This window comes from Erinaceus europaeus, chromosome 19, assembly GCF_950295315.1.
Source record: "Erinaceus europaeus chromosome 19, mEriEur2.1, whole genome shotgun sequence".
Classification (NCBI taxonomy): Eukaryota; Metazoa; Chordata; class Mammalia; order Eulipotyphla; family Erinaceidae; genus Erinaceus; species Erinaceus europaeus.
This window is the reverse complement of record NC_080180.1, coordinates 34,927,563-34,947,001: the sequence shown is the minus strand read 5'-3', so window position 1 is coordinate 34,947,001 and position 19,439 is coordinate 34,927,563.

The window sequence follows — 19,439 nt, the reverse complement described above, 5'->3', positions numbered from 1 at the left end:
GAACAAGTGAAGCAAAATGTTTGAAAAATATTAATAATTTACTGCTAACGTGCAAATGAGTTTCTACAAGAAACCCAGAGGAATATCTTCTTGGCAACATTTTATTCACAGTTAATCCACATTCCATGGGTACTTAGAGGGAAGAAATCTTAAAAATCTACAATCCAAATATTTCTCGTGTACCAAATGTTTTTCATGATAGAAACCAAGTAAATTTTCTAAGACAAAAGGTTAATCTTCATATAATGCCAAACATAAAGCCAAGCGGTTGTTTTTGGTCAAAAATGGAACACTTTATGTATTGTTAAGAAGTGAAGGGGTTGGGTAGTCAGGCAGTATGCAGTGGGTCAAACACACACATAGCACGAAGCACACCAACCAGTTAGAGTCCCCAGCCCCCCACCTGCAGGCGGGTCACCTCACAAGGCGGTGAAGCAGGTATGCAGGTGTCTAGTCTATCTTCTTTCCCCCTCTCTGTCTTCCCCTCCCCTCTTGATTACTCTCTGTCCTATTCAACAACATCAATAACAATAATAATAGCAATAAGAATGGAAAAAAATGGCCTACAGTACACAAGGACCCAGGTTCAAGCCCCCAGTCCCCACCTGCAGGGAGAAAGCTTTGCAAGTGGTGAAACAGTGTTGCAGGTGTCTCTCTCCCTCTCTATAACCCCTACCCTCTCAATTTCTGACTGTCTCTATCCAATAAATAACTAAAGATAATAAAAAAATTAAGTGAAAAGAAGAAATTGATTTAAAGCACACAGAAACTATTTTTAAATGCCCATAGTTCTTACTGTGGAAAAAAATGAAAAATGAAAGAAAGAGAAAGTCAAGCAAGAGCAAGACTGAAAATGAAAAGAAAAAAGCTGGCCCACAGAACACATATGGCACCAGTTTCTCATTCTGAAAATTAGAATTAAAAAACAAAATTCATCACTTATCTTACTTTAAGGGCAAACAAATTGCTTTAGTTAATGAAGAAAAATCATTTTTAGGAAACAGCCAGCCAGAGGAAAATTAAAATAATTTTTCCAAATTGCCTTTTTGCCATCCCTAGCAAAAGCTTGATTCTGTCAAGTATCATCAATGAATGAGATGATCAGAAGAGACACTGATGATAGTTACAATGCAGTGAGTAATCAATCTTAGCATCATTAAAAAATCAAATGATAGAACATTTGTGAGTCTCCTGTTGTGATACAGTACAAGCGTGGCAGCATTACCTATATAGAGTATTCTGGTCAAGAAATGAAATCCTGCTGTTTGAACTCTGACACCGACTTCCACTTGTGAGAAATATAAGAGCCAGAAGAACAAGCTATACGGCAGTGGCACACCTGTCTGAGCCCACACCTTGCCATGCATGAGGAACTGGGTTCAAGTCCCAAGTTCCCATCTGCAGGGGTGAAGCTTCATCAGCAGTGTAGCAGTGTTGTAGAAACCTCTCTTTCTCCCTCTCTATCTCCTTTTTCCATCTCATCTCTGTCCTATCAAATAAAATGATTCATTGTCATTCTATAAGACAACTGATGTGGTTTGTAAAACAAGTAAACAGCACTTTTTTTTTAAGTAAGGAGAGATTGTTCTGGGCATTTTTATCTATTGGTTTGATTAATGGGCTGCTTACTTGTTTAGATAGAGGCAGAGATAGAGAGTGAAAAAGACTACAGCTGCCTTCAGTGTTGTAGGGCTGAAGTCAAACACAAGTCATGCACATGGCAAAGCAGCACACTATCCAAGTGAGCTATTTCACTGGCCCTGCTCTGGGTATTTTTAACTTACAAATAGTCAACCACAAAATAAATAAATCTTAATGGAAAAAAAAAAAAAGAAAGAAAGAAAGAAGGTTCCAGGAATAGGATTCACAAGGACCTGCACCAGGTTGAGCATACATATTACTATGTGCAAGAACCCAAACCACATATTCCCCACCTGCAAAGTGGAAGTTTCAGGAGCAGTGAAGCAGGTCTCCAGATGTCTCTCTTTCTCTCCCCTTCTCCATCCCCCCTACTCTATCCTATCAAATAAAATATGAAGGGGGGGGAAGGAAAACATGACCACTGGAACCGATGGACTTATTGTACAGGCATTGAACTTTCAGCGATAATTCTGATGTCAATAAAAATTAAGTGATTAATTAAGTACTTTAAAAAAATAATCTGAAACAGATAAGAAACTGGTCATTATAACTGTAGTCTGTGTTCAATAAGTTAGAAGAAGAATGACTAGATCAAGTTGAGTCACAAAAAATAGAAAATGGTCTATCTCCATGAAGTTCAACACTGGTATCTTGCAAAGGTCAAAAAAAGTAATCAAACTCCATCCCAGCAATTCCCATCTAGGAGTGAATTTGTACTTCACAGCTCGGTGTTTCTGTGTCTATAGGAAAGCTGTTACACAGATACCAGATATAGGCTAGGGTTTAGGGTACTGGATACAGATATACATGTATCCATAAGCAAAGGGCAATTATATAACTCTAAGTCAAAGTGCTCAATAATGGTTTAAGTGCCTAAAGAAGGCATCATAAATTCTCTAGTTGATTGAACTTGAACCAAATTAGCTAGGCAGCCTAGCAGAAAGACCCAAAGAAGACAGATCCCACAAACCTAATTCGGGTTGGGTTCAACAAATGATACTCAATGTCTAAACAACTGAGAGAAAGTCTAAGATCATCAGATAAAGAGAAGACTACAAAAGATGGATAAGGGCAAGAGACCGGCCTATTTAGTAATGACTCTTTTGGTCAATATCACACCACCTCATCATCTGGGGGCCTAGTTAGGGAATCCTTGGATTCCCACACACATATGATGGGCCTAGACCTTTAATGGATCCCTCTCTCCACCACTGGTCACTTCCATCAAGAACCATCTTATAGGCCCTCCCAAGACCTTGTCCTCACCATAAAGCAGCAATGGTAGGGATAACCCCAGTCTCTGAAGGGTGCCTGGGAGTATACTGCCCTGCCACTCATCTAAGACTGGTCCTGAAATAAATGCAGCCTGCAATGTCTGCAGCTGTGACCATGAGCTGCGAACTCAGACCAATAGGGACTTAGAGGTTACACAGGCCCTGGTATATATATATATATATATATATATATATGTCTTGAGCCAGGTGGGTGGAGGTAAATAGTTAATTTTAGCCACATAATTTTATTTTCAAGAATGGGAGCTACTCACTGCCCTAATCCAACTTTCTAGCCCTTTTCTCTACTCTGAAACCATTCGCTCAGACAATATTCTTATCCAACTTCTGGCTAGCTATCAAACTAAATCAAAACTACCATAGGTGTGTGCCCCCAGGAACATGCATAAAATGGGCTTCCTAGCTTTCCTCTACCCTAAGAACCCTAATCTCATCTGCTCTAATCCTACTTTTTCGTTCTTCTTCATTAACCATTTTGTCTCAACTCAGGTCATGCCACCTTCCAGACACCAAGTTGCAGACACTAGCTACCATGATTCCACCCTGACTTCTCTGCTTAGAGGATCTCACCACTATGGCTTGGAACCTTACCTTTCCAGAGCTCTACCCCATTAGGGAAAGATAGAAACAGGCTGGGACCTGTTAACAGGATCGACCGGTCGACCACCACGCTCAGCGGAGAAGCCAGAACTCCTACCTTCTGCACCCCAAAAACAACCTTGATCCCTACTCCCAGTGGGGGAGAAGTGATAGGAGGAAGAAGATAAAAGGGCTCTGGACTCCAGCTCCATCAGCACCCAGAGAGAGAGAAGAAAAAGGAGACAGACATATGGGCATAGTAATGTTGTTATGAGTGGCTTACAGGATGAAAGGGATTGGATCACGGGGAAAAGGGGGGCAATTATGTATAAATGTAGACAGATAGTTGTTGAGATGATGGTTGGCCCAAGTCTACAACCTTAGGGGAACAGTGGTGGATTGCAGTGGGGTGACTGAAGATTCAGAACTCTGGTGGTGGAAATGGTGTGGATTTAAACCCCTGTGGACATGTAATCTTTGAAAATTAAAAAAAAGTATTAAAGAAGAAAAAGGAAAGCTGTTATATATCCTACCAGAAAAAAATTAAAATATTATGTGGTTATAAATATAAGCTAAAGCTAAGGTTGAGACTAACAGGGCAAAAAAGGAAAGAAGACATAAATTATGAGTATCAGAGATGAGAAAGGTGACACCATGATAGATAGGTTTTATACATATTAAAAGTTCACAGGAAGAGAACTACATATGAATTTTGAAACTGTAGACGTACTTGACAAATCTATTGCAAAACATAAATTATAGAAACTACTCAAGAAGATTATGATCACCCATGAGACCAAACATCTTTGAGAGAAATTGTATTTGTACATTAAAAATTTCACATAGGAAGCTTCAGATGCATGCCAGAGAAATAGCTCAGCTGGGTAATATGCACACAGGCTAAGTTTGAATCCCAACATCGCATGGAAGATGCAACAACTCCAAGGGAGGCTTATTGTTGTTGCTTCTCACCTTTCTTGTGTGTGTCTCTCTGGATTTCTGTGTGTATCTTTGTATTTGAATGAAAAAACTATGTATATAAAAACACTTTAAACTTCTAACTACTTTTCAAAAAATAATAATAAACTCATCCTTCCTTGCCCCCATTTTATTGAGGAGTTTACAATATGGTCGTTGATGCATAGGTATAATTTCTCATCTCCCCATGATAGGTGTCTGCTGGAAGCTCTCACCCCCAAGTTTTCTATCATCATGCATGAAGGCCCCAAGGCCCTCTTCATCTGGCCCCAACCCTTTCCTCCACAGTCCTATGCTTTTGTGCAGTACACCCCACCCAGTCCATGTTTTACTTTGTGTTTCCCCTTTCTGTCCTGTTTCTTAAGTTCCCACCTACAAGTGAGAACATTTGTCCTTCTCTCATCAGCTTATCTCCCTTAACAAAATGCCTTCTAGCTCACCCAAGATGAAGCAAAGGAGATGACTTCATCATTTTAAACAGCTTAGTAGCAGTCTACTGTGTATGTTACCTCAAGGTTTTAGCCATTCATCTGTTACAACTCATTTTTTTTCTTTTTTTTTTATTTAAGAAAGTATTAATTAACAAAACCATAGGGTAGGAGGGGTACAATTCCACACAATTCCCACCACCCATTCTCCATATCCCACCCCCTCCCCTGATAGCTTTCCCATTCTCTATCTCTATCCCTCTGGGAGCATGGACCCAGGGTCATTGTGGGTTGCAGAAGGTAGAAGGTCTGGCTTCTGTAATTGCTTCCCCGCTGAACATGGGCGTTGACTGGTCAGTCCATACTCCCAGTCTGCCTCTCTCTTTCCCTAGTAGGGTGGGTCTCTGGGGAAGCGGAGCTCCAGGACACATTGGTGGGGTCTTCAGTCCAACAACTCATTTTTTTAATAATGAGTTTGTTTAAGAAAAGGAAAAGAGGGACCAGCCATTGATGCGCCTGGTTAAGCACACAGATTACAGTGCACAAGGACTCAGTTTCAAACCCATGGTCCCCACCTGCAGGGGGAAAGCTTCACGAGTGGTGAAGCAGGGATGCAGGTGTCTCTCTGTTTCTTTCCTCTCTATCTCTCCCTCGCCTTTCAATTTCTCTCTGTCTCTACACAATAATAAATAAATAAAAATATTTTTAAACAAGGAAAAAGAGGATATGGGAGATAACAGAATGGTTATTTGAATAGACTTTCATACCTTAGACTCCAAGGTCCCCTGTTTAATTTCAATAAGCCAGAGCTGAGCAGTACCCTTGTTATAAATAAATAAATAAATGTGTATCTTAATACAATAAAAAAGTAGAATTAAGTATTTATTCTAACTTTCTTATAGGAGCAGACCTGGATACTACTGAGAGCAGCTATGAGAATTTTAACTAGTCCCTCTGTCTTTTGCATTTTCTAAAACTGGCATATGGATCCACAGGATCAATGATATTCAGGCTTGAAAGTTGAAGTTGAATTATTTTTTTCTCCACAGGGTTATTGCTGGGGATCAGTGCCTACACTATGAACTCATTGCTCCCATAGGCCAATTTTTTTTCTACTTTTATTTGATAGGACAGAGAGAAATTGAGAGGGAAAAGGGAAGGGGAGTGAGCAGTAATACACCTGCTGAATGCATGTATTACAACGTGCAAGGACCTGGGTTCAAACCCCTGGTCCCCACCTGCTGTAAGAAGCTTCATGAGCAGTGGAGCAGTGCTACGAGTGTCTTTCTTTCTTTCTTTCTTTTTTACCTTTTATTTATTAGTTATTTAATAATGATTGACAATATTGTGGTTGATAAGAGGGGTAAAATTCCATACAATTCCCACCACCAGAGTTCTATATACCATCCTCTCCATAGGAAGCTTCCCTATCCTTTACCTTTCTCTATCTCACCACCCACTCTCAATTTCTATTTGTCTGTATCCAATAAACAATAAATAAAAATTAAAAAAAAAACAAGGAGAGTGTGTGGCTTGGACCTGAGTCCTTGCACATGATAATGTGTATGCTCAACCAGGTGCACCATGGCTGGGCCCCTATTCCTTTTTTTTTTTTAAGATTTATTTATTTGTGATAGAGATGACATATTTGGTACTGGTGGGGAAGATGGACAGAGAGAAAGACAACTGTAGATCTGCTTTATCATTTGTGAAGTTCCCCCTCCATCTGTGGGGAGGAGAGATTTTAACTCAGGCCCTTTCTGATGGTAAAATATGTACTGAACTACTGCCCAGCCCCCAGATTACTTCTTAGTGGAAAACACGATCTGGACAAAGACCCAGTTTCCTCAACAATCACAATAAATGAGTAGTTATGATGACAGAGGGAGAATCACTAGACTAAAAATGGTTCACATGGCACAGTTTTCAACAGATAAAATGAAACTTGCTTTAGAAATACATAGTTGAGGGAGTCAGGCTGTATCGCAGCGGGTTAAGCGCAGGTGGCGCAAAGCACAAGAACCAGCATAAGGATCCCAGTTCGAACCCCGGCTCCCCACCTGCAGGGGAGTCGCTTCACAGGCAGTGAAGCAGGTCTGCAGGTGTCTATCTTTCTCTCCTCCTCTCTCTCTTCCCCTCCTCTCTCCATTTCTCTCTGTCCTATCCAACAACGACAACAACAATAATAACTACAATAATAAAACAAGGGCAACAAAAGGGAATAAATAAATAAAATAAATATTTAAAAAAAAAAGAAATACATAGTTGGAATTTGTTTGGCATGCAAATATGTTAACTATCTTTTCAGCCACCAGGTTCCAGATGCTAGCAGGATTCGACCAGGCTTCCCTGGACAGACAACCCCACCAATGTGCCTTAGAGTTCCGCTTCCCCAGAGCCCTTCCCCACTAGGGAAAGAGAGAGACAGGATGGGAGTACGGATCAACCTGTCAACACCCATGTTCAGCGGGGAAGCAATTACAGAAGCCAGACCTTCAACCTTCTGCATCACACAATGACCTTGGGTCCATACTCCCAGAGGGTTATCAGGGGAGGGGAGGGGAGACGGAGGTTTGGTGGTGGGAATTATGTGAATTTGTACCTCTCTTTTCCTATGGTTTTGTCAGTGTTTCCTTTTTATAAATAAAAAATTTTTTAAAAAGAAATACATAGTTGGAGGGTAGGGCTAAAAAGCAAAGTCAGAAGATAATTTTTATCTTACCTGGAAGCAGATAAGTCTCGGCCTCCTTTCTAGAGTTTTGGGGCATGTGGTAGGGTTTTGAGTGTGTAGACTTAAGTCATGTTCCTTGTTTTGGGTGGTTGTGACAAGTGTTTGCCTTCTAGTACTGTAATAAAAAAAAATTCAAAAAAAATTCCATATTCTAGCTCAAAAGTAACCAGAAAACGAGACCTGAGGCTGTATAGAGGACAGGGAGTTCAGTTTATTTTACAGTTAATGGGTTATAGGCCATTCAAACCAGACCAGTACACATCTCAGTACCTAGCTTTGTCAGTAACAAACTGGGTGAGACACAAGCTGATTGGCTACAAACAAAGTCCATCAAGGTGCTGACAATAAGGGTGAGAGCAGGTTGGCTACAATCAGAGCCCACCACTCCAGATATTGGAATGCAGAAGTGAGGGTCCACCAATAGCCTATGGAGTTTTCATTTCAGTACTTGTTCTTTTTCTTTAATCTTTATTTATTTATTGGATAGAGAGTTAGAAATCGAGAGTGAAAGAGGAGATAGAGAGAAAGAGACAGAGAGACACCTGCAACACTACTTTATCACTAGCTAATATTTCCCCCTGCAAGAGGGGCAGAGGGTCTCAAACCTGGATCCTTATGCATTATAACATGTGCTCTCAACCAGGTTGAGCCCCCTAATAATTCTTTATTACATGTATAGGCTGTCCAGCCCCCTAATAATTCTTTATTACATGTATAGGTTTTATGTGTTTTATGCATCTGTGCTTTTTAAAAAAAAAAAAACTAATGATTTTTTTAAAAGAAGACAGGATGCTTGTTCCTTTTGGAGAGCAGGTTTTAAGGGATACAAGAACATTCTGAGTGGAGGCTTTCTCATTTTCCACCTAAATGTATAAAAATGTTCCAGAGGGGTCGGGCAGTAGCGCATTGGGCTAAGCAGACGTGGAGCAAAGAGCAAGGACCCGCGTAAGGATCCCGGTTCAAGCCCCGGGCTCCCCACCTGCAGGGGAGTCCCTTCACAAGCGGTGAAGCAAATCTGCAGGTGTCTATCTTTCTCTTCCCCTCTCTCTGTCTTCCCCTCCTCTCTCCATTTCTCTCTGTCCTATCCAACAACGAACAACATCAACAACAACAATAATAATCACAACAAGGCTACAACAAGGGCAACAAAAGGGGGAAAAAAATGGCCTCCAGGAGCAGTGAATTCATGGTGCAGGCACTGAGCCCCAACAATAACCCTGGAGACAAAAAAAGGGGGGGTAGAATGTTCCAGAATAAACAACCATTATTTGTTCACCCTTCTGTGTATATGTTTTACCTCAATAATAAAACTCATTTAAAAAATAAATAGACAGAAGAAAGCATGAGAGAGTCTTCTTTAGCCATAGCTTAATTTACCCTTAATTTTTTATTTTAGGAAATGTTGCTTTTTGGTATCATCTGTACCAGGGGAGAAATCCATAATTTCATACTCAATTTAGAAAGAGGCCAGATGCTGTTATATTATTTAGTTGGCACTGTGTGGAAGTGTTGCTTAAAGAGAGACTTTCCGTGCCAGAAATGTCTTTGCAATACATCATGTTAAACGGCAATGATTTGTGTTGCTAAATTTTGCCTAATGCTTTTTTGTCATATTTGAATGCTTATTATAAGCCACAAGAGCTATCTGCAGGGAATCTCGGCCTTTCCTGTTTCTCATTTCCTTCATTTGGGGAGATAACATCTCAGCGTCTAGAGGAGCCCCTTATTTCCAAACCCATAGATTCATCGGGCTGGGAAATGTCAAATCAGCACCTGAATAAATAAAACACGAGCCCATTAGTGCAAGCTTATGTGACCTGTCAGCATCATTAGGCTCTGCTGCTCACAGGAAGCCAGCTGCTGGAAGGCCTTTCATAATGATGGCATCTCTCGAGAGAGCCTAACAAATCCAGGCTTTGCTTTCTGAATAAGCATTCTGATGTTTACTTTCCAGGCAAGAGGCTCCCTTGGTTTTCAGGTTGCTGTAATTCAAGCCTGGCCCTCCAAGGAGTCTTCCCACCCTACTGTGCAGGCAGGCACCAGCCTAAGAGTCCACAGTGGACCATAATTCCACAGACCTAACACACTCCTGACGATAGCCGAGCAATCACAGAACCCACCAGGTCCTGCATCCCTGACAGTAGGATTCTTGAAGGTAGTCTCTGCAGAGAATCCTTTGTTTGAAAAGATAAACGTGTTCAGGTACTGAATAACAATAACAACATAAGATAAGCATGGATCGGGACCCAGACTATTCAGATTTAACTCCCAGCTTTGCCACTGACTAGTTGTTTAAACTGGAAAATGGAACTCAGTGTTTCTTTTATTTATTTATTTTTGAAGATTTTATTTATTTATTCATGAAGAATAACAGACAGAGAGAGAAAAACAACCAGATACCACTCTGGTACATGTGCTGCCAGGGACTGATCTCCAGACCTAGTGCTTGAGAGCTCAACACTTTATCCGCTGTGCCACCTCCCAGACCACTGAACTAAATTTTTCTTGACTCAGTTTATACAAATCGGGAAATGTGGACCATGGTTGCCTACCACATAGAAAGAACAAAATAGTGTTGCCCCATATAGAACACATACAACAGCACTTTTAGTAAGCACTAAGTGTTTTGTGAATATTAGTGGCATTACATATGTGACTTTGCACATGTAGCCTAACCTTGCTGTGTTTTCATTTCCCTATCTGTAAAATAGAATGGTGCAGTTTTTGGCCTCTCTCTCTCTCTCTCTCTCTCATTGGCACTTCTCTTTCTCTCACTTCTTCTCCTTCCCCTCCTCCTCCTCCTTCTTTCTCTCCCCCCCCCCCAATATATAAAATTGGACCAGAACAAAGGCAAAGATATATTTATCATGCACAGGGTCCTGGAGTCACACCTTAGCACTGCACAAAAAAATGGAAATAGGGGGTTGGGCGGTGGCGCAACGGGTTAAGCGCACGTGGTGCAAAGCGCAAGGACTGGCTTAAGGATCCTGGTTAGAGCCCCCAGCTCCCCACCTGCAGGGAAGTCGCTTCACAAGCAGTGAAGCAGGTCTGCAGGTGTCTATCTTTCTCTCCCCCTCTCTGGCTTCCCCTCCTCTCTCCATTTCTCTCTGTCCTATCCAACAACAACAACACCAATAACAACAACAATAATAACCACAACAACGTTAAACAACAAGGGCAACAAAAGGGAAAATAAATAAATAAATATAATTTTTTTTAATGGAAATAATGAAAGTGGCACTATCTTATAGGACTGTTGTAAGGATTGAATTAGTTAATTCATATACAGTAGGTAGTGAATTGCCTACAATATACTAAATACTCAAATAAATGTTACCTTTGCAATTTTATTTTTGCTATCTTGATCTATATAAATACATCTAGGGAGTTAGTTGAATAAAATTTATGCATCATATTTATCAATTTTCAGAAAAAAATACTGATCATTTTATGCAATTTATTTTTTTCACTTTTAAAAAGAGATCACTGTGCAGACATCAAGGCCAGTGATAACAGTGGTGGCAATGAAAAAATTATATATAATGCATATATACATGTATATATTTACCCTGCAGTTACACAATGGTATAGGCCACCAAATGCTGTGAGAGTCATCCTGTCCTCCTTCTCTCCCTAAAATAGATAATGAAATAGTTGTCAATTTTGTAGTATATTACTGAGGTTATTCTCTCTTTTTCTACCCCACCCCCTCCCCCTCCTTCTTCCTTCCCCTCTCCCTCTCCTTCTAAATAAGTAAAGCATTTTACTATCTAGTGCTATATCTTCCTTGGTCACCATGATGCAATGTACTGGTGATCAGCAGAGAAATGACCTTTACTCAAGGACTTGGAGACTGCCTCTGGGACAGGAGCACAGTACTCTACTCCCCAAGAACTCATCAAATCATAAAAAGTTACATCCGGGAGTCACAGTAGTACTGCAGTGGGTTAAGCGCACATGGCGCAAAGTGCAAGGACCGGCTTAAGGATCACAGTTTGAGCCCCCGTCTCCCCACCTGCAGGGAGGTCACGTCACAGTTGGTGAAGCAAGTCTGCAGGTGTCTATCTTTCTCGCCCCCTCTGTCTTCCCCTCCTTTCTCCATTTCTCTCTGTCCTATCCAACAACAATGACATCAATAACTACAACAATAAAATTTTTTTTTAAAAAGTCACATCCAAGGCCAGGAAGTGGTGCACCTGGTAGAATGCACATGTTACCATGCACGAGGACCCTGGGTCAAGCCCCCAGTCCTCTCCTGCAGTGGGAAAGCTTCACAAGTGGTGAAGCAATGCTGTAAGTGTTTTTCTTTCTCTCACCCTCTCTATTTCCCCCTTCCCTCTTGATTCCTCTCTGTCTCTATACAACTTTAAAAAAAATTTAAAAGTCACATCCACATTGGATGAAGGAGAATTAGATTGAGATCCTACTAGTTCAGCAGGATAAAGTTGTTGAGGTACTCTACATGAGGAGGTATATGTAGAATCTCTGTGTGTCAGGAGAGAGGGTGCATTAACATTTGGGGGTCTAGAAGGCTCAACGGCAGCAGAATGCTCATGGTTCCTGCACCGTGTCCACACCAGGGCTCCCCTTCTTCTGTAAGAGTAGTGGATGCATATTAGTCAGCTAAAGCCACATCTCCCAGTCTTTCTTCCAGTGAGTAGTGGCCATGGGAGAGAAGCAGGAATAATATGTGTCACTTTCAGCTCATTTTTCCCAATCAGCTGAGCATTCACTCTTTGCCCTTTCCTAGTAATGCTTGAGAGATTATAATGATGGAAAGTATTGACCAGACCTGAGCTTTATATCTCTGGATGAATGCTATATTATCTATTTATTTGCTTATTAAATAGAGAAACTGAGACGGAAGGGGAAGATAGAGAGGGTGGGGGGGAGAGAGAGAGGCCCTTACAGCACTGCTTCAAGCTCATGAAGCTTCCACCCCACAGGTGGGGACTGGGGGCTTAAACCCAAGTCTTTGAGCATCGTAACGTGTACTCTAACTGGTGAACTACCATTGGGCATGAAAAGTGTTTTTCTTTGATGAGTCAGTCTCTCTCTCTCTCTCTCTCTCTCTCTCTCTCTAATTTGATAGGACATAAAGAAAATGAGTGGTCCAGGAGGTGGCGCAGTGGTTAAAGCACTGGACTCTCCACGGAAATCTTTAGTAAAAGGTGAAAGATTGACCCCACCAGTGTGTCCTAGAGCTCTGCTTCCCCAGAGACCTACCCTACTAGGGAAAGAGAGAGGTAGACTGGGAGTATGGATCGACCAGTCAACGCCCATGTTCAGTGGGGAAGCAATGACAGAAGCCAGACCTTCCACCTTCTGCAACCCACAGCGACCCTGGGTCCATGCTCCCAGAGGGATAGAGAATGGGAAAGCTATCAGGGGAGGGGATGGGATATGTAGATTGGGTGGTGGGAATTGTGTGGAGTTGTACCCCTCCTACCCTATGGTTTTGTTAATGTCTCCTTTCTTAAATAAAAAAAAATAAATTAAATAAATAAATAAAGCACTGGACTCTCAAGCACAAGGTCCCAAGTTCAATCCTTGGCAGCACTTGTACCACAGTGATGTCTGGTTCTTTCTTTCTCCTGTCTTTCTCATGAATAAATAAATAAAACATTTTTAAAATATTTTTAAAAATAAGAAATTGAGAGGGGAGATAGGATAGAGAAGGAGAGACACCTACAGCACTGCTTCATTCTTTGTGCAGCTTACAGGTGGGACTGAGGGGTTGAACCCAGGTCCCTGTGCACAGTAATGTGTACACTTCACCAAATGTGCCACTATCTGGTCCCAGTGATAGTCTCTTATAGATGGGGAATACCAATTTTAAAAAAAGTGCTATAAAATGAAATCACTAGGAAATGTGAAGTAATTAAGAAATATAAGCCATAAATATTTTATTAGTTTTCACTGTGGTTTTGCTGTTTTTTAATCAGAGCACTTCTCAGCTCTGACTAATGGTGGTGCTAAGGATGAACTTGGGCTCTCAGAGCCTCAACTATTATTCCATCTTCCTTGCTTTTATTAGTTTTATTTTTGGGAGGGGGGTTGCCTTTATTAGTTTTAATAAAAATGAAATTAAGTTTCAATAAATTTTAGAACAAAAGCCAAAAAATACAGTAACAGGACACATTAAATTTAACAAAAGTCATGCAAGACCTTAGTCTCCAAAGAGAAACTAGGATTTCCTGCTCTGCCACTAAAAAAAAAAAAACTGGTTCTGAAATGAGTGGAGCCTGCACTGTTTACAGCTGTGACCATAAAGCTGTGAGATCGGACCAAAAGGGATTCAGAGGTTCCACAGGCACTGGTGCTAAATATAAAGATATATATGGGCCCTGGGTCAGGTGGGTGGAGGTAAATTGTTAATTCTATGCACAGAATTTTTTTCAAGAATGGGAGCCCTAATCCAACTTTCTAACCCTTTTCTTTACTCTGACACCATTTTCTCAGACAATATTTTTATCCAACTTCATGCTAGCTATCGAACTCAAGTAAACACTACCATAGTTGTGGCCCCTAGAAACTTGCCTATAGTGGATTTCCCGACTTTTTTCCACCCTAAGATCTCTGGTCTCATCTGCTCTGTTACTACTTTTGGTAAATGTTCATTAACATTTTGTCTCACTTTGTGTCCTGCCACCTTCCAGACACTGGGTTGCAGACACTAATGATTCCACCCTGACTTCTCTGGGCAGACAACGACCTTAACTATGGTTCCTGGAACCCTACCTCTCTCTCTAAAGCTCTAGCCTGTGGGGGAAAGATAGAAACAGGCTGGGACTGTGGATCGACCTGACAATGCCCATGTCCATTGGAGAAGCAATTACAGAACTCCTACATTCTGCACCCCAAAAACAGTTTTGATCCATACAACCTTAAGAGAACAGCACTGGTTTGCAGTAGGAAGGTAAGGGATTTGGAACTCTGGTGGTAAGAATAGTGTGGAATTATACCCCTGTTGACATGTAATTTTGTAAATCAATGTTAAGTGACTAATAATTTTATTAATTTTTTATTTATAAAAAGGAAACATTTTCAGCTTCCCCAGAGACCCACCCTACTAGGGAAAGAGAGAGGTAGACTGGGAGTATGGACCGACCAGTCAACGCCCATGTTCAGCGGGGAAGCAATTACAGAAGCCAGACCTTCTACCTTCTGCAACCCACAATGATCCTGGGTCCATGCTCCCAGAGGGATAGAGAATGGGAAAGCTATCGGGGGAGGGGGTGGGATATGGAGATTGGGCGGTGGGAATTGTGTGGAGTTGTACCCCTCCTACCCTATGGTTTTGTTAATTAATCCTTTCTTAAATAAAAAAAAATTCTTAGAATTAAAAAAAAAAAAGGAAACATTGACTAAACCATAGGATAAGAGGGGTACAACTCCACACAATTCCTACCACTGGAACTCCATATCCCACCGCCTCCCCTGATAGCTTTCCTATTCTTTATCCCTCTGGGAGTATGGACCCAGGGTCATTGTGGGATGCAGAAGGTGGAAGGTCTGGTTTCTGTAATTGCTTCCCCGCTGAACATGGGCATTGGCAGGTTGATCCATACTCCCAGACTGTCTCTATCTTTCCCTAATGGGGAAGGGATCTGGGGAAGCGGAGCTCCAGGACACATTGGTGAGGTTGTCTGTCCAGGGAAGTCTGGTCGGCATAATCCTAGCATCTGGAACTTGGTGGTTGAAAAGAGAGTTAACATACAAAGCCAAACAAATTGTTGGACAATCATGTACCTAAAGGCTGGAATAGTGCAGATGAAGAGTTGGGGAGTCCTCCCTTTTGTAGATAGCTAGTAGGCATATTTTAGTTATATTCCAAATTGTCTGTGGCTATACTAGGTTTTTTTGTTTGTTTATTTGTTTTTTCCCCTGAGCCTGAAATCTGATATGCAGGTGGATATAAGTTTTTGGCTGGGGAGATGATGTCATGGCTGGAAAAGGAACAGAAAGCTGGATCAGGGAAGACAGTAGCTCCCTAGTATGGGAAATGGGTATAAATATTGTTGACTATAAACCCCATTGATTTGATGTGATCTAGGGTCCATATTCAGCTTAGGAGCCTATATAGCCCCTGAATCCCTCTAGATCTGAGCTCACATTCTGTGATCATGAGTAGGAACATTCCAAGCTGCCCCAATAATGACCCAACTTCCTCAGGTGTAGCATAGGGTATGTTGTCCATTCTCCCTTCGGAGGATGGAACATTCTCTACCATTGTTGTTTGTAGTGAGTCAGTATAAAGTTTATAATGAAATAGTGTCTACTTAGACTTAGATACCCTCCTCACCTTACTTCCTATTACAGTTCTTTCACCCATTCCAAAACTAACCTTATCAAAGTGAAAGCTGAATAAGGGCAAGAGATGGGCATACTTTAACGATGACTCTTTAGTCACTATCAGGCCACCCCATCAGCTGGGGCCCTAATGGAGGACTTCTGAGATTCCCAAACAGACATGATGGGCCTAGAGCTCAAATAAATCCCTCTCTCCATTGTTACTGGTCATTCAATCAGGAACAACACACTAGACCCCTTTGTTGGCCCCCATAGAACTAATAAAAATTTTTTTTAATTCATGCAAGTTTCCCTCACTGGAAAGAACAGAATTTACTGAAAGAAATCAAGACTTAAGCAATAGTGTAGTGTATATTCAAGGAAAGGAAGACATGATTTTTTAAATATTTTTTTATTTATTTATTCCTTTTTGTTGCCCTTTTTGTTTCTTATTGTTGTAGTTATTGTTGTTGTTATTGATGTTGTTGTTGTTGGATAGGACAGAGAGAAATAAAGAGAAGAGGGAAAGACAGAGAGGGGGAGAGAGAGATAGATACCTTCAGACCTGCTTCACCACTTGTGAAGCAACTACCCTGCAGGTGGGGAGCCAGGGGCACAAACTGAAATCCTTATGCGGGTCCTTGCACTTTGCACCACCTGCACTTAACCCGCTGCGCTACCGCCCAACTCCTTGATATATTTTTTTAATTTACATTTACTGTATAGAGACTGAGAAATAAAAAGGGAAGGGATAAATAGAAAGAGGGACAGAGAGACACCTGCAACACTGCTTCACTACCCGTGAAACTTCCTACCTGAGGTAAGGACTGGGGTCTTGAACATGGGTCCTTGTCCATGGTAACATGTTCACTCAACCAGATACACCATTCCCAGCCCAAACACATGATATTATTAGTTATTCTAATTTAATTAATAAATTAAATTAAATGACAATTTTTCTTTTCTTCCTTCCCTCTTTTCCTCTTTTTGTTTTTTTTAAGACAGGGAGAGAGAGAGAGAGAGAGGGAGAGGGAGAGAGAGAGAGAGAGGGAGAGGGAGAGAGAGAATGAGAGAGACCACAGCAAATCCTTCAATGTAGGGGGGTGGGGAGGCAGACTTCAGCCTGGGTTATGCTCATGGAAAAGTGAGCTGTTTGCCAGCCTCTGGCTTCTTAAGTTTCTGAATTCTTAAAGCCACTTTCATTAAATGACCACTTCTAAAATTAAGAAAACTGAACTTTATAATGGAAATTCTTTACAGACTTAGGAAAGCAAAACCAAGGGGTTCGGTGGTGGTACACGCAGTTGATCACATATATGATTACCATTCTCAGATATCCAGGTTCAAACCTTCATTTCCCACCTGCAAAGGGGAAGTTTCAGGAGAGGTGAGGCATGTCTGCAGGCATTTCTCTTTTGCGCTCCCTCTCTCTCTCTCTCTCTCTCTCTCTCTCTCTCTCCCTCTCCTGTCTCAGTTTTTCTATCCTATTAATTTTCGTTTTCTTTTCTTTTTTTTTTTGCCCCCAGGGTTATCTCTGAGGCTCGGCGCCAGCACTATGAATCCACTGCTCCTGGCAGCCATTTTTCATTTTTATTGGATAGGACAGAGAGAAATTGGGAGGAGTGGGGAGATAAAGAGAGACAGACAGACAGACAGACAGACAGACAAGAGAGACACTTGCAGATCTGCTATACCGCTTGTGAGTTGACCCCCCCCTTCTGGTGGGGAGCAGGGGGCTGGAACCGGGATCCTTGATCAGGTCCTTGTGTTTCATACTACGTGTGCTTAACCTGGTGCACCACCACCCAGCCCCTTGTCCTATCAAAATAAAAAAATAAAAAAATAAGTTGGGGGAAGACCTCTGGAAATCATGGATTCATTTTGCAGAGACTGAGCCCCAACAATAACCCTGGTGGCAAAGACAGAGAGAGAGAGAGAAAAGGAAAGAAAGAAAGGAAAAAGAAAGGGGGAAAACTGAAAAGAATTGAAACAAAAGCAAAAGCACTTCAATTTTTTTTAATGATTTATTTCTTTAACACACAGAGCTAGACACCAGAGTACTACTACTTCATCATATGTGGTTATGGAAACAAAATCCAGGGCCTCACATATACTAGTAATAGACTTTACTTACTGAGACACATCCCTACCACAAAAAAATTTTTTTTTCCATCACCAGGGCTAATGCTGGTCCTTAGTGTCTGCACAACTCCACCATTAATGGTGGCTATTTTGATAGAGGGTGAGAGACAGAGATAAGAGGCACAGTTTGCTCCACCATTCATGACGCTTCCACCTAGCAGGTGGGGGTTAGGGGCTTAAATCTGGGTCCTCAGGAGTTGGGCAGCAGTGCAGCGGGTTAAGTGCAGGTGGCGCAGAGTGCAAGGACCGGCAGAAGGATCCGGGTTTGAGCCTCCGGCTCCCCACCTGCAGGGGAGTCACTTCACAAGCAGTGAAGCAGGTCTGCAGGTGTCTATCTTTCTCTCCCCCTGTCTTACCCTCCTCTCTCCATTTCTTTCTGTCCTATCCAACAATGCCGATGACATCAGTAACAACAACAATAATAACTACAACAATAAACAACAAGGGCAACAAAAGGAAATAAATAAATTTTTTTTTTAAATCTGGGTCCTCGTGCATAGTAAAAGATATGATCTACCAGGTAAACCAACCTTTTATTCATTTTAAAATGAATAAAATGACTGGGAGCCAGGAGATAGCATACCCAGTAGGGGACCTGCCTTACCATACACAAAACTACAGAGTACAGCCCTGCCTTGCATAGAGACACCATGGATAGATATCACAGAGGAGCTTGATGCATCGTGAAGAAGTGCCGTGATATTGCTCCTCTCTCTCTCTCTCTCTAAATAAATTTTTTAAAAAGTACAAAAACCAGGGCCCAAGAAGTCACTTCGCAGTGTCAGGCATGCTCCATGTCTTGAGCCCATTTCCCAGAGCTGCACTGAAAACAAAAAAGCTGGGGCCAGGCGGTGATGCACCTGGTTAAGTGCACACATTGCAGTGCGCAAAGAGCCAGTTTCTTTCTTTCTTTTTTTTTTAATTTTTATTTATAAAAAAGAAACACTGACAAAAACCATAGGATAAGAGGGTGACAACTCCACACAATTTCCACCGCCAGAACTCCACATCCCACCCCATTCCCTGATAGCTTTCTTATTCTTTGTCTCTCTGGGAGCATGGACCCCGGGTCATTATGGGGTGCAAAAGGTGGTCAAAGAGCCAGTTGCAAGTCCCTGGTCCCCACCTGCAGGGGGAAAGCTTCACAAGTGGTAAAGTAGGGGTACAGGTGTTTCTCTGTTTCTTTCCCTCTCTCTCCTTCTCCCCTTCTCAATTTCTCTGTCTCTATCTAATAATAAATAAATAAATATGTCTTTTAAAGAAGTTTGGGGAAATCTGTTTTCACGATCCACCACAAATACACATTAGTTAAGCCAATATGGTACAGAGTTAAAAAAAGAAGAAGAAGAAGCATAT